Source organism: Podarcis bocagei (assembly GCF_964188305.1).
Source record: "Podarcis bocagei genome assembly, chromosome: 4".
Taxonomy (NCBI): domain Eukaryota; kingdom Metazoa; phylum Chordata; class Lepidosauria; order Squamata; family Lacertidae; genus Podarcis; species Podarcis bocagei.
Window position 1 is genome coordinate 50,001,587 of NC_138128.1, and position 12,778 is coordinate 50,014,364.

At 41.6% G+C, this 12,778-nt stretch overlaps 1 protein-coding gene across 7 annotated transcripts in view; it reads left to right on the plus strand.

Moving 5' to 3' along the window:
• Positions 1–272: 272 nt before the first annotated feature.
• ADD3 (adducin 3) overlaps positions 273–12,778 on the plus strand; it is a 94,992-nt gene continuing 82,486 nt past the window's right edge. For 2 of the 7 annotated variants that reach the window (XM_081192012.1, XM_081192010.1), the window contains exons 1-2: positions 2,589–2,995; positions 5,648–5,728. The gene's annotated coding sequence lies outside the window, so the exon portion shown is untranslated. Of the gene's footprint in view, positions 421–2,588; positions 2,996–5,647; positions 5,729–12,778 lie in introns of those variants that run through there. The other 5 variants (XM_081192011.1, XM_081192009.1, XM_081192013.1 and 2 more) reach the window with 4 other exon arrangements.

Consider the following 12,778-nt stretch of genomic DNA (forward strand, 5'->3'; position numbering starts at 1 on the left):
CCTACAACAACCCTCCATTGGGAGTAATGTCCATTTCTACTCTCTCCACTTTAGAAACACGGAAGTTTGTCCATCGTTTTGCTAAAGATCAGGTTGCATTCCCCCCTCCCCTGCTCAGTTTGAACTTTATATACAATTTTGCCAGTACAATTTTTAAAATAAGCTTTCCTGTACCCTAGATGGCAGGAAACAGTTGGGGAAGAATCAATAAGCTTTGAGAGAGAGGGAATGCTTTTTGCTTCTGCCAGCGCCTAGTGGCAATATAGAGCCTCTCTAGGAAGTAACATACTTTCCTGTCCTTTTAGCTTTAGAGCCGCTGCAGTGTGTGTGTTGTGACTCTCTCTCTATGCAGCATTGCACGATTTAACACTCCTACAAAAGGAAAAGGCATACGCACAAGAAAAGCAGGGACACTATCTGGTAAGCAATCTTCTATTATTTTATAACATATTTAAGTTGTGGTATGGAAAGCCGAAGGAATACTCAGCCATGCTTGGTATCTATTCTGCTGCATGCTTTTTATGTAAGGGTTGCAGACTTGGATGATGATCTGATGGTCTGACTGCAAGAGACACCTCCCCTTTCCCTGCCCTCAGAGTGCTTTTGTACAGTAAATTAACATAAACTTTCATGCAAGAAGGGAAGTAATTAGGATTGCATTTTCTCTCTTTAATGACAGAAATATGCAACCTCTTCCTTCCATATTGAAGATCCAACTACAGCAAATATCAGATGACATATTGCCATAATGGAGCTGGCAAAATCCTCATATCCTCAAGCACTACAAGACTGTACTTCTGAATCTAAAAGCCTATCATGGTGATGAAATAATCCCGGAGAGTAAGGAGAGCCATGGATAGTTGAAATCTGCAGTCTTGGATCTTGCAAGCATTATTAAGGCTCTTTTTTAAAAAAGAGCCATATTGGTTGATAGAAGAACCTTCTAGGTAAAAATATTTATTATGTGGGGAAAGGGGGGGAGAGGAAGGGAATATTGAACATATGTAGTAGGTGTGGGTGTGTCTGGTTGAGTGAGGTGAGTGGGAGCTTGAGAGAGAAATGGAAAGAATGTTAAGTGTGTGCATACTAGAAGGGCTGGAAATCAGAGCTAAATATGTGTCTGTAAAAAGGGCTGTCATGGATTTAATTTTGAGGAGAGAAAATCTGTAATTCCAAGCATATTGAATTGCAATTAAAACCCACTGAAATCACTGGATTTTTCTCTTGAGTAAACCTGAGAAGGATTGGGCTGTGAACAGCAAGGAGTGAGATCTCTTTTAAGGCGGCACTCTTTCCCAAGCTTACTTTAAAGTAAGCCGTATTGAACACAGTGGGACTTTTGAGCAAACATGCATAGGGTCCGGTTGTCATGGAGGAAACAGGTGTCTGTGGGCATAGGAGAGCGTTTGAAATGAAGGAAGGTATGAGTTTGAAAGGAGTGGCCAATCTATTTCAGAAACACAGGAGACGATAATATATACTGAAGCGGACTGATTCTCAAACCCCGTACCAAAGCAGTCCTATTGAAGTCAGTTTGTAGCAGCTAGTTAGGGATTGCAGCCTATCTGGTTCTGGAATGTGAATGTAAAAGAATGCGGGAAGGAAGGCTAAAGTTACACGTTGTCTTGCAGCAACATAATCGGGGAGATAAACTGGAATTTGTAATGCAATGTAGAGAATGGAAGAGTTGTGTGGAGAACGTGAAGGGAATATGGAGTAGCAGAACTCAACTGAGATGAGAGGTGACTGCAAAACGAAAGGGGGAAAGGAATCGAGCAAGTCCCGAGGGGCTGCAGGGACCTGTAAAAAAAAGGGTTTAGAAATGATCTCGCTTATTCTCAAATTATTTCGTCCTGCCCTGTAACTTTGCACTGAACTGCGCAGTTGGGGGCTTATTTACCCCCAGGCGTGGTATTTGCAAACGTGCTAACAGACACACACGCGAAGGCGCGCGCCGCAGCCTGGATAGGATAGGGAGCACAACGCAGAGGGAAACATCCAAAGCTGCTTGCGAGAGCCCGCCGTTGGTTTTTTTTAGGTTTAACAAAATATATAGTAAAAATACAAAAACAAATCAAGGCGGCTGCGTGAGGGACTTGGGCTGCGTGCGCCACGTGTGGACGGTGTTCCTAATCCAGGCAATCGTCAATGTGAGCGCGCAGATCCTGGTCTTCGAAGGTAGACACGCGACAAGAAAAAAAACCCTGTCACGTGTGGAAACCAAACACCAGCTCCCGTTCTTCTCCCTCTTGGGTGCATATGAGGGGCGGGAAGCAGATCCAATATTTCTGCGTGGAGAAAGAGGGCAGGGAGTGGGGCTTCACGTTCTGGAGACGAAGGCGACCTACCCGGGCGTGCGAGAGGAGAGGCGGTGGCAGCGGCGGCGGCGGCAGTGATGACGGGCGGTTGGCCGGGCCCTCGCTCGCCAACAGGCCCGCCCCTCGGGCCCGGCCACTGCGGAGCCTCCGCCCCTCAGGCGTCGCCCGCAGCCGCTGCGAGGTAACAACAAACCGCCCCCTTTGGCCGGTTCCCCTCCGGCTGCGGAGCGACGAAGTTACCCCCCCCCTCCTCACGCCTGCCTGCCGCATAGCAACCCTGAAGCTCCGGCGGCAGCGGCGGCCCACCTGACCTCCTCCCCCTCCTCCCCGCTATTCCGAGGGGCGTCGAGGGGGAAGGTGGGGGCGGGGAGGATTCAAAATTGGACGAACGTTGGCGGCGCCCCTCGGCTTAGCGGAGGGCAGGCGCGGGAGAATCAATGAGGGCAAGAGAGGGGCGCTGCCAGATAGTGCGCCGTTCACTTCGCCAGCGGGGGGGAGGAGCCCGGGCGACCCTTCCTGCCAGATAGTGAGGCAGCTACGCCCCGCCCCTCCTCTTTCGTCACTCCGGCCAGGCCCGCCCCGCCTTCCTCGGCCGTAGGAGGTGCTGCTGCTCCTGCGAGCCAGCCAGAGCAGCCGAGGCGGCAAGAGGGAAACACAAAGGCGCGGGCGCTGCTGAGGTAAGCTGGCTCCTCGCACCCTTCTCCTCCGAGGGGTGCACTGGGTGGTATCCTGAGCGCTGGGAGTCCGGGAGGGGCGGCTGGTTGTTCATTTACTTTATCCCTCATACGTTTCTCGCTCAGGGGTGGGAGATTCAAAGTGTCCCTGTTGCTCTTGGGGGGATTTCTCTCTGCTTCCTCCCTCGCGCACACTTTCTTTTTGGAGGGAAGGTGTTCTGGGGGGATTTTTTTACGTCTCCCGCCGTCAGTTCCGCCCACATCCTGAGCCATGTTTAATTCAAAGAGAGTCCAGCCTCACCCCCATCCCCCCTCACCCCAATTCATGATACGAGATAGCACTCCGTTTATTGTTTGGGGGCACCGTGTAGGGGGTGGGGCGTCACCAATGAACCTTCCGTGGAAGGAGGGCCTTTTGCTCATCCTAACTTCGGAGTTACTTATACTGTACCTACATCTGAGCACTAGGTGTGTAACACCGCCTCACAAAGTGAATTTGTGAATACTCGCGTTCACCTTGTTTTTGGCTGCGGGGAGGGGGGAGTTGAGTGTCATCTAGATCTGAGAGCTCATTCAGACCGGGGGAGGGGTTGAAACTTCAAAAGTTCTTTTAAGCCATTTAGATTTGGGGGCCCTGCTGACACTTTTTGTTTCACTGGGCTGAACAACAATGGGCTAATGAGGCTTGGGCTCACCTTTATGCATCCTTTGTGAGTTGTAGCCAAATGGTTTGCGGCATCCAGAATGGCTGCCCTGCTTGCTTGCAGCTTGTGCAAACTAGTCAGTTTCCTAAGTGTTCTGTCCTCCAGCTAATTGCCATTGCATCCTTCACTTTGTGTGAGGTCCAGTTCCACTGATACTCTGCCAGTTGATCATCTGTGTTTTCTGTGGCTCCCCACTGAGGTGTGTTTTCCACCATCTCCCAAAGACTGTCTTTGGTATCTTACATTGACACATACTAGGTGTTCATACTGCTGTTGCTTGTAAACATGGAGCAGATTGCTTGTGCTGTTTGTCTTTTAGAAGTGTACACTGCTATTAATGTTGTGTTCTGAGTTATATTTTTGGAGAGCACCCTTTCATGGATATTGGCAGTGCAGATAGGATATTCCTCAACTGTCTGTGCCTATATCTGCCACAAATTATTCTATTTACTTTGTTCTGTATTTGGTGGCTTGTTTCTTTGGATGAAATTCATAAGAGGACTTGGAGGTAGAGAGAAGAATAGCTTTCTATGACCATTCAGAATTATCTGGCTTTCCTTCTATTGGTAGTGTAGCTCTGTTCCAAATACATCATAGTTAGCCGAATTAGTAACCTCCAGGTATGCCAACCTTGGTGACATGGGCTTCATTGTTATTATGATTTGATGAGTGAAGTGATATTAGATAAAAGTGAGTGAAAGTTTTTGATTTCTTTCCTTTGTGATCCTTTATTAATAAAAATCCAAAACTTAAGTCTATAGGCCTGCACAGTCTATAACTCACAAGTCAAACACAGTTTATTAGTCATGCATTGTGATCTGCCAAATACTTGAAAACCCAACCATTTTAAAAATAATGCTAGGCATATAGCAAAAAAAAAAAAAGTTTATAAAATTTCAGGGGGTTGTCATACATAGGGGATCAGCATTTGACTTGGTAGGTCATTCATTGCAGGTGCTTGCTCTACACTACAGTAATTGAGCTGCTTTTGATAAGGCACATGGTAAGAACTGTTATAGGGTTGCCATACGTCCTCTTTTTCATGGTAGAGTCGTCAAAGCGATCCATAGTTAAAAATAGAAGTCTGCAAGTGTGTCCTCTTTTTTGCTCTTCAAAATATGGTAACCCTAATATTGTATTTTCTTGTGTGTGTGCATACTCCTGGGAATTTACTGCTCGAGTGCATGAATATGGGCATGCACTATGGCTAGTGTGTTTTAGGAAGCTGCATGTTAATTTAGGATGTATCATTATAAGTCATTGTTGACTTATAAATATAACCACAGTGAAAGTAATTTGTATGCAGAAATATACAGATATTTTATCCATGATGCTTAAACCTGTGGGGGAGATCATTTTGCATAGAAGGGTAGAACATTAAAGTGCTTCACTGATAAATTTCTGCTTTTCGTTTTCCCTTTCTAGTTTCATGACAGGTTGAAGTGCAGTTATCTGTATCGGAGTTCCACAGAGCTAAAAGAAACACACATTCCCTTCTCCTTGCAATTATTCAGTGCCTTCTTTGCTTGGTGGTCTTCCTCTTGTTGGCATAGTTAGTGAATCTGTTTCTGCTCTCTTTACTAGGCCTTAAAGTACAGTGGTACCTTGGTTTAAGAACAGTTTAGTCTATGAACAACTTGGATTAAGAACGCTGCAAACCCAGAAGTAGGTGTTTTGGTTTGTGAACTTTGCCTTGGAAGCAGAACATGTTCGGCTTCCTGTTGAGTGTGTTCCATTTGTAAATTGAGTCCCCCGCTGCTAATTAGTGGCTTCCTATTGTGTCTGTTGGCTGTTGAGTCCCGAGCACCCACGCAACACAGAGGTGATATTTTGTTTTTGCTATATATTTTTTGTGGGTTTTTTTACTGTGATTTGCTCTTTGTTTTATGGGATTGACTTGTGACTGTGGCTTGTGATTTCGTTTTTGTGACTTGTTTTTGTGTCTGTGTAGAACCCAGTTCAGCTACTGGTTGATTGTGTGACTGCAGAAATGGATAAAAGCCCCCCATCCAAACAATGACTATCAGTGCATGTAAGAAATTTATTATTATTATTTTTTATCATCTATAATACGGTCTTATTTATTTTATAGTACATTGATTATTGCCTTCATTTTAGGGATCAATGATCTCGTTAGATAGTAAAATTCCTGTTAAATTGCTGTTTTAGGGGTTGTTTTTCATCGTCTGGAACGGATTAATCCATTTTCGTTATTTTCTATGGGAAAGCACACATTGGTTTAAGAATGCTTTGGTTTAAGAACGGACTTCCAGAACAGATTAAGTTCGTAAACCGAGGTACCACTGTACTGGGAGTGGGAGAAAGTACAGGGCAACATAATTTTGTTGCTAGCCAATTGATGCTGCTGTGAATCTGTTGCATCCAGGATTCAAAGGCAGAAATGTAAGTGATGATGCTTTTGTATTTGACTGGATTACAAAACAAGCAGTGCACTTAGGGCTTGATGTTAGAAAGGTACTTTCAAATGTTGCAGGGTACAGAATACCTTCAGGTATTTGGCCAAGGAATACATTGTGGGATTTTCACAAGCGTATGCCTCATGCAACAGGGTGACAAGGCCTTTGCACAACACAGCCTCCAGCTTTTGTTATTTGTTGCCTACTTCAGATTCCTTCGCCTTCTGCATCATGTTTAAGAAGTTGGTCTATATTTGGAAATTCTCACACCAGTAAGAGCAACTGACATGTGAAAGGGTAGAAGCTTGCTTCAATCTGGACAAACTTCAATTTTTTGAAGTCTGTGATAAATATAGTGACAAATATGAAGAAACAAAATCTGAATTTTTCTCATCTCTTTTTATGGAAATGAGTGTTTTATGTCTGCTTGACACTGCAGAGAAAACACAATAATTTTCAGAATAAAGAACAATTTGTTTTACTATAATGTTTTTGCTTTCTGTTGTTATTATTTGTTGCCTGGTTCTTATAAACTGGCACAACTAGTTTCCTTACAATTCAGTAGTTTTTAGCTCCATATTTAACAAAAACTTTAAAGAATATATTCAATTTGTAATTATTGTCTGAAGAAACTGTACTTTTAAGAACTAGACATGATGTTTCTTTGGTAGACAGAGTTATACATAATGCATTTAGATTCCTAAAGTAATGACATGAATTTTGATACCAGTTCTTTCCTGAGAAAAAGGCAAGGAGGAAATGTTTATAGTGGACCCTCCGGATACAAATTAAATTCATTCCAGGAGTCCATCCGCAACCTGAAAAGTCTGAAGGCAGAGGCGCCGCTTCTACGCACGCACGTGGCGTGATTGAGCGCTTCTGTGCATGCATGGGCGGCGAAACCCGGAAGTATACACTTCTGGGTTTGCCATGTTTGTAACCCGAAAGTTACGTATCCAGAGCAATATGTAACATCTCTAGCTTGAACTAAATGAGAATGTTTGTTTTTAAAATGGTGGGATCGTATCAATAATGTCTAGTAATGGAACTTGGGTAGGTAGAGATGAATCAGTCTATTTCTGGCCCATGTTGACATCACATATATTCATTTATAAGCCATCCTGTTTCATCATTAATGGCCTCCCAACTTATTAAATAACTATTAATAGCTATATAGCTATAATAACTATTTAAATTAAAAAAAATGAATTTAAATATTTTTCTTTATCTCTGTATACACATTTCTAAATGTATTTTACCCTCAATTGTGTTTTTGAAATGCTGTTTGGTGTGTTTGAATCAAGAACTGCATTGCAAAATTTGGAGAAGTACAAAATCCAAAGGACAACCAGGTTCCAATCTATGTATTAGTCTAGACTGTACAAAATAGATCAAACTAAAAATGGAGACCAAACTAAATTTTCCTCTGTCCCTAATCCAGAATTTGGAGGCACTTGCTTACATCTTACAGACATTGGTTTTAATAAGGGGAATTATTTTGTTTAATTAACAATTTTATGTAACCATACTCTTTTTGGTATAAGAGGGAAAGAGTACTGGTATTATAGTTCATAGTGGACCTATGGTGAGAGATTTATTGACAAATAATATTCCACACACACACCACACCCCAGATAATCTACTACTAATATGTTTTGTGATGTTGCTGGATATTTAGAAATCTAAGATAAATTTCAGAATTTAAAAGAGATCAGTTGCCAGAAATTCAATAATTTGGTATGCTGTAAACAAATTTATGGTTTTTGAAATAATGTTATACTTTTTGTGTCCCATTGTAAATATTGAGGAAAGTTGGGACAATTGAAAGAAATTGGTATTATAGAGCAACACAGTAAATTACAGGGAAACAACTCTGTCCCATTTCTTTCACTCATATCAGTGTTATATTCCTCTCTCTCTCTCCTTTGATTGCTGGAAATGCTATATATTCCTTTCCTACATGGTTAGTTCCTAAGTCCTTGAAAGAAGAATAGCCAGAAATGCTGTGTATGTATTGGGGTACAGATGAGGTGCTATAAGGGTTCTGAAGGAAGGATTAATTTGGATTTCCCCATATGCCCCTTTTGGATCCTGGCCAGTGTTAACACATCTTCAAGTTCTCTGCAACAATGCAATGGAGAAACCTGCTCTTCAGAAGAATGTGTTATAGTTCTAAGCCTCCAATATTCTGTACTTCTTTATGTTATTTGCATTGCAATCACAGCCATGCAGATGTTCAGACACTATGCCAGTGGCTGTTGGCCAAGATATGGCATTCATCCTTACTCTGCAGGTGTCCATGAGCCTCTGATTGATGGAAGCTGGGATTGAATGGCAAAGGATGAATCACTCTGTTATTGTTCTGTTTTCCTGCCAGGTTTCTTGGTACTATTTGGTACTTTGCTGTAAGCTAAGAGAAAATAAATGGATAGTTAAGCAGCAGTGCAAGCTTCAAAGTGAGGTTGTGTAATGCCAATCGTTGGATTTATGAAGGTGAATTAAAATACATTATGTTGGGTGTTAGATCAGTGGAGGGCAGACTTTAGACTTGTGAGATGTGTCTTGTGTTTTACTAGAACTATGAGATCTACCAACTGGAGCAAAGTACCAAAATATATTGTTTTTTTCTTAATATGTATATTAATAATATAATATATATAAATAAAAATGCTGGGGTTTTTTTTCAGAATCAGAACCAAGCTGAGCTCACCACCCTTCTACACAATTATCAGTTCCTGGTTACCTTCATTTCAGCAGTCTTTCCTTTTTTGGGGGGGAGTCATTTTATTATTGGTTATGTTGACATTATTGAGAGGCAGAAATCCTTGCAAATCACTCAGATGAGGATCTGCTGGTAGATTTCTGTCTACTGCACACCACTGATTCAGATATTTTGGTCTTGTTTGAAAGTTTGCAGTACTGTATAATGTACTGAGGTATATTTCAGACCTATAGTTTGGGTTTTTTAGAACACATCTCAAAATAATAATATAAAATATGTCACAAAATATTCAGCTTTTTGAAATACGATTTATACTGCTATTGCTGCATAAAAGGTCTCCAACTGCCATAGTTCATTTCTAAGTGTTCAGGAATCTTTGAAATCAAAACATGACTTAGAAGTTGGTTACCGATCGCTTGCAATCTAAAGGAAGTTTAGAGACTGAAATAATATCTGCCATCCATTTGTTTTTATTTTTCCAGATACACGGAAAATGTTTGACTGCCTTGTGTAGCAGTTTCTTTTTAAAGCTATAAATACTCCTCACAGCACAACTGGTGCTCTTTGACACAGTAAACCTAAAGCAAGGATCATAGTTTGAGACTCTTCCGATTGTTTCAGGATTAAAAGATGCACCCAGTGAGTGTCTTTTCTTTCTAGTTACCTTTGGCTTCTGTATAAAGCTGTTACCAGCTATAGTTAGAGATGATCCTACTATTGTAGGTATACAAACTAGATGCAGCACTAAGTTTTTGTTATAAGCTGATAATGTGGTAGTAATTATGAAAAGCTTGATTAAGTTGGTTAGGAATTTTTCCACATTTAAAATCCAGATAAACAAATACTAAGCAGCAACAATACATCACTGGTAGTAGAGTCTCCAAAATTTCACCTGTAGTTTGGGGTTTTTTTATTATGCATCAATGTAATCATTCAAATAATCTATTTTAATCTTCAAACAATATTCTGTGCTTTCTGCGTCTAAACAATGGGCATACCTACTGTGCTAATTACTCAAACAGCAAGAACACAACCATTATTCAAAAATAATAAGTGGGACATATTTTGTATTGTTGACTTGCACTTCTGTAGATCCCCAAGAGAGGCACTTTTGAATACATACCTGACTAGTAGAGTTTCACCACATCTATTTGCTTAACCGTTATGATGGTGCTTGGATTTAATATATTAAGTGATCTTTTAGTTCTATGCGAACAAATCCTGGCGTGGCTGCAAGGAAGAGATTGGAAGCATCCAATTTCACCTTGGATTCAAGTTGCCCTTCAAAACTTCCATGCTGATTCAAGCACTATGTCTTTTATAAAGTCATCCAAAAATCTCTGGATCATCTGATAATGGCCAGTGTTGTGTCTACAAAGTGCCATGCAGAACTTTGATCTCAATCTTTCAAAATTGTCTATAATTTTAAGATAGTGATCTATTAGTTACCTCACATGATGTAACATTTCTAGTATCTTGGGTTATTTTCAAGCATCACAAGATTACTTACTTTCAGACTATTTCTACCTCATGCTCCATGGCACTTTGTATACTGTGTTAATCTCAGGAGTGTGTGAGCTTCTTGAAGTTGCCTAGGGCGACTTTATCACCCATTCTCACCCCAATCTAATAAGGGAGGATAAAGTAGCCACTCAGTGTTACTCCAGACAAGTTACAGATAGGTAGCCGTGTTGGTCTGCCATAGTCAAAATAAAAAAATTCCTTCCAGTAGCACCTTAAAGACCAACTAAGTTAGTTCTTGGTATGAGCTTTCGTGTGCATGCACACTTCTCATGCTTGAGTGTATCTGAAGAAGTGTGCATGCACACGAAAGCTCATACCAAGAACTAACTTAGTTGGTCTTTAAGGTGCTATTGGAAGGAATTTTTTTATTTTGACTCCAGACAAGGTGAGGTTAGGAACCTGGGATCACTCTGCAGTAGGGCTGGACGATATATATCGTCCAAAACCTATTTGAAGTACATATCATGATATAGGATTTTGACTTGGCAGTATATTGCGAATCATGATGTATGTTAGAGCTGGGTGATAAATAACTTAAAACAGGTTTCAAGTCCATATGATACTGGTTTCCTAATTTTTACTTGGCAATATATTGTGAATAATGATCTGTGCATATGCTATGCAAAAATCACAATATGGGGAAAACCATGAAGATGGCCAATGCCTCTACATAACTCCATCCTTTTTCCAGGATGTCTTATTTTTAATAAAATACATTTTAATCCTGCAGAAAATATTTTTCTCTTCCCTCTATCTGCTTCTGGTGTGGGGGAGGGACACATGGAATATTCTGTTTTCCATGTGATGGAAGTGACTTAAATTAGAATCCTTATGGATTTCTAATGGTGAAAGATTGATCTCACTCTTTTTCTTTGTGCGGCTTGGCATTCAAAATAGGTATGACTCATGTATGGCATATAACAGATTGAAAGGATGATCATAAAATTCTTTTCAGAACCGTTTGCATAGGTTTTTAGAAAAAAATAAAACCATGTTGTTCCAGTTGAGTACAGGCATAGTGCCCATTTGTGAGCTCAGTGAAACCCTGTGTTTCCCCCCTGGCAATAGGACCTCAGAGGCAGAGAAGAGGAATGTTGCAGGTGATGGGAGGTCCATGTGCCCTCTCATAGTCCTTCATCCTGCCATTGTGCTAAGGCAGAGTCTAGATAAGTGGTTCCCAATTAGCTAATTACTGAGGACCCCCTATTTTTCAAAAGCCAAGCCACGGACCCCATACTTTTGAAAATTTTGATGACTCCATGGTAGTTACCTCTGCAAAGCAATTTTTTGAACAGAATGTGGGGTAGCCCTTAATAAGCAAAGGAATTTAAGGTTTTTTTTTTAAAAAAAACAGACTAGGGCTGAGCGATACCTGGTTTTCAACATTGTGATACATCAGTGGCTATACATTGTGATATTCTGATATATCACAATGTCTGAAATTGGAGATCAGATGTGGCGGTGAGGGAAGGAGCAGTCGCAGAGGTCGGGCGGGCGGGTGGGGGAGGAGAGGAAGCAGAGTCACCTTCACTGCATGGTTTGAGTGGGAGGGGATGGGGTTGGGGGGTGCATCAAGCTGCTGTCAGCAGGGCAGACAGTGGTGGCAGCCAGTGAAGATGGACATCCACTGTGACTGCTGCTGCTTTCCTGCTGACTTGCACGAGGAGTGAAATATTGCTGTGTATTGCTGGGTCAAAATTGTTATTGCAGAGGGATTTCAAAACCGATTTTGGCCAATATATTGAAAAATCGCACAGCACTAAAACAGACCATAAAATTTGTGATATTAGCATGCAGAAATGACAAAATAATAGTTGGGGTGGAGGCAAAGATGGGGTCGCGGACCCCCTGGGTGCGTTCCGTGGACCCCCAGGGGTCCCCGGACCCCTAATTGGGAACCACTGGTCTAAATCTTTTATCACAAAATGTGTCCACAATATGTAATTAATTATTTCTGTAGTTCTTTCAATAATACAAAGTATATTGCATTGTATTATCTATCAGGTTGTCATAATATGATGAAAACTTATCAACTCACTGGGCCATTATCCAGGGAGCCTTTTTTACTTGAGTATTGATCTGTTTACACATATAACCTGCCTTCTGTCATGAAATACCAGGCAGCATACATGTTTTACTAGGTAACTTTCCTTTGGCACTGACCAGGCCCAGACTCACTTAGCACTGCCACATTGTTCACCTCATGTGCCTTCATTCCATCCCATGAGATGTGTGTGAGTGCTTCTATCTGCATATGTGAGCTTGCAGCAGCAGCAGCATTTGTCACATTGAAAACTGTCTTTGAACTTTGGGAGTTGAAATAGCTGAGCCTGTATCAGGCTCATAGAGAGCTTGCCCAGGGCAGCTAGTCCGAGTCGGGTGCTTCCACCAACTTAGCCCCCCAAGGCCTGGGGCAAGT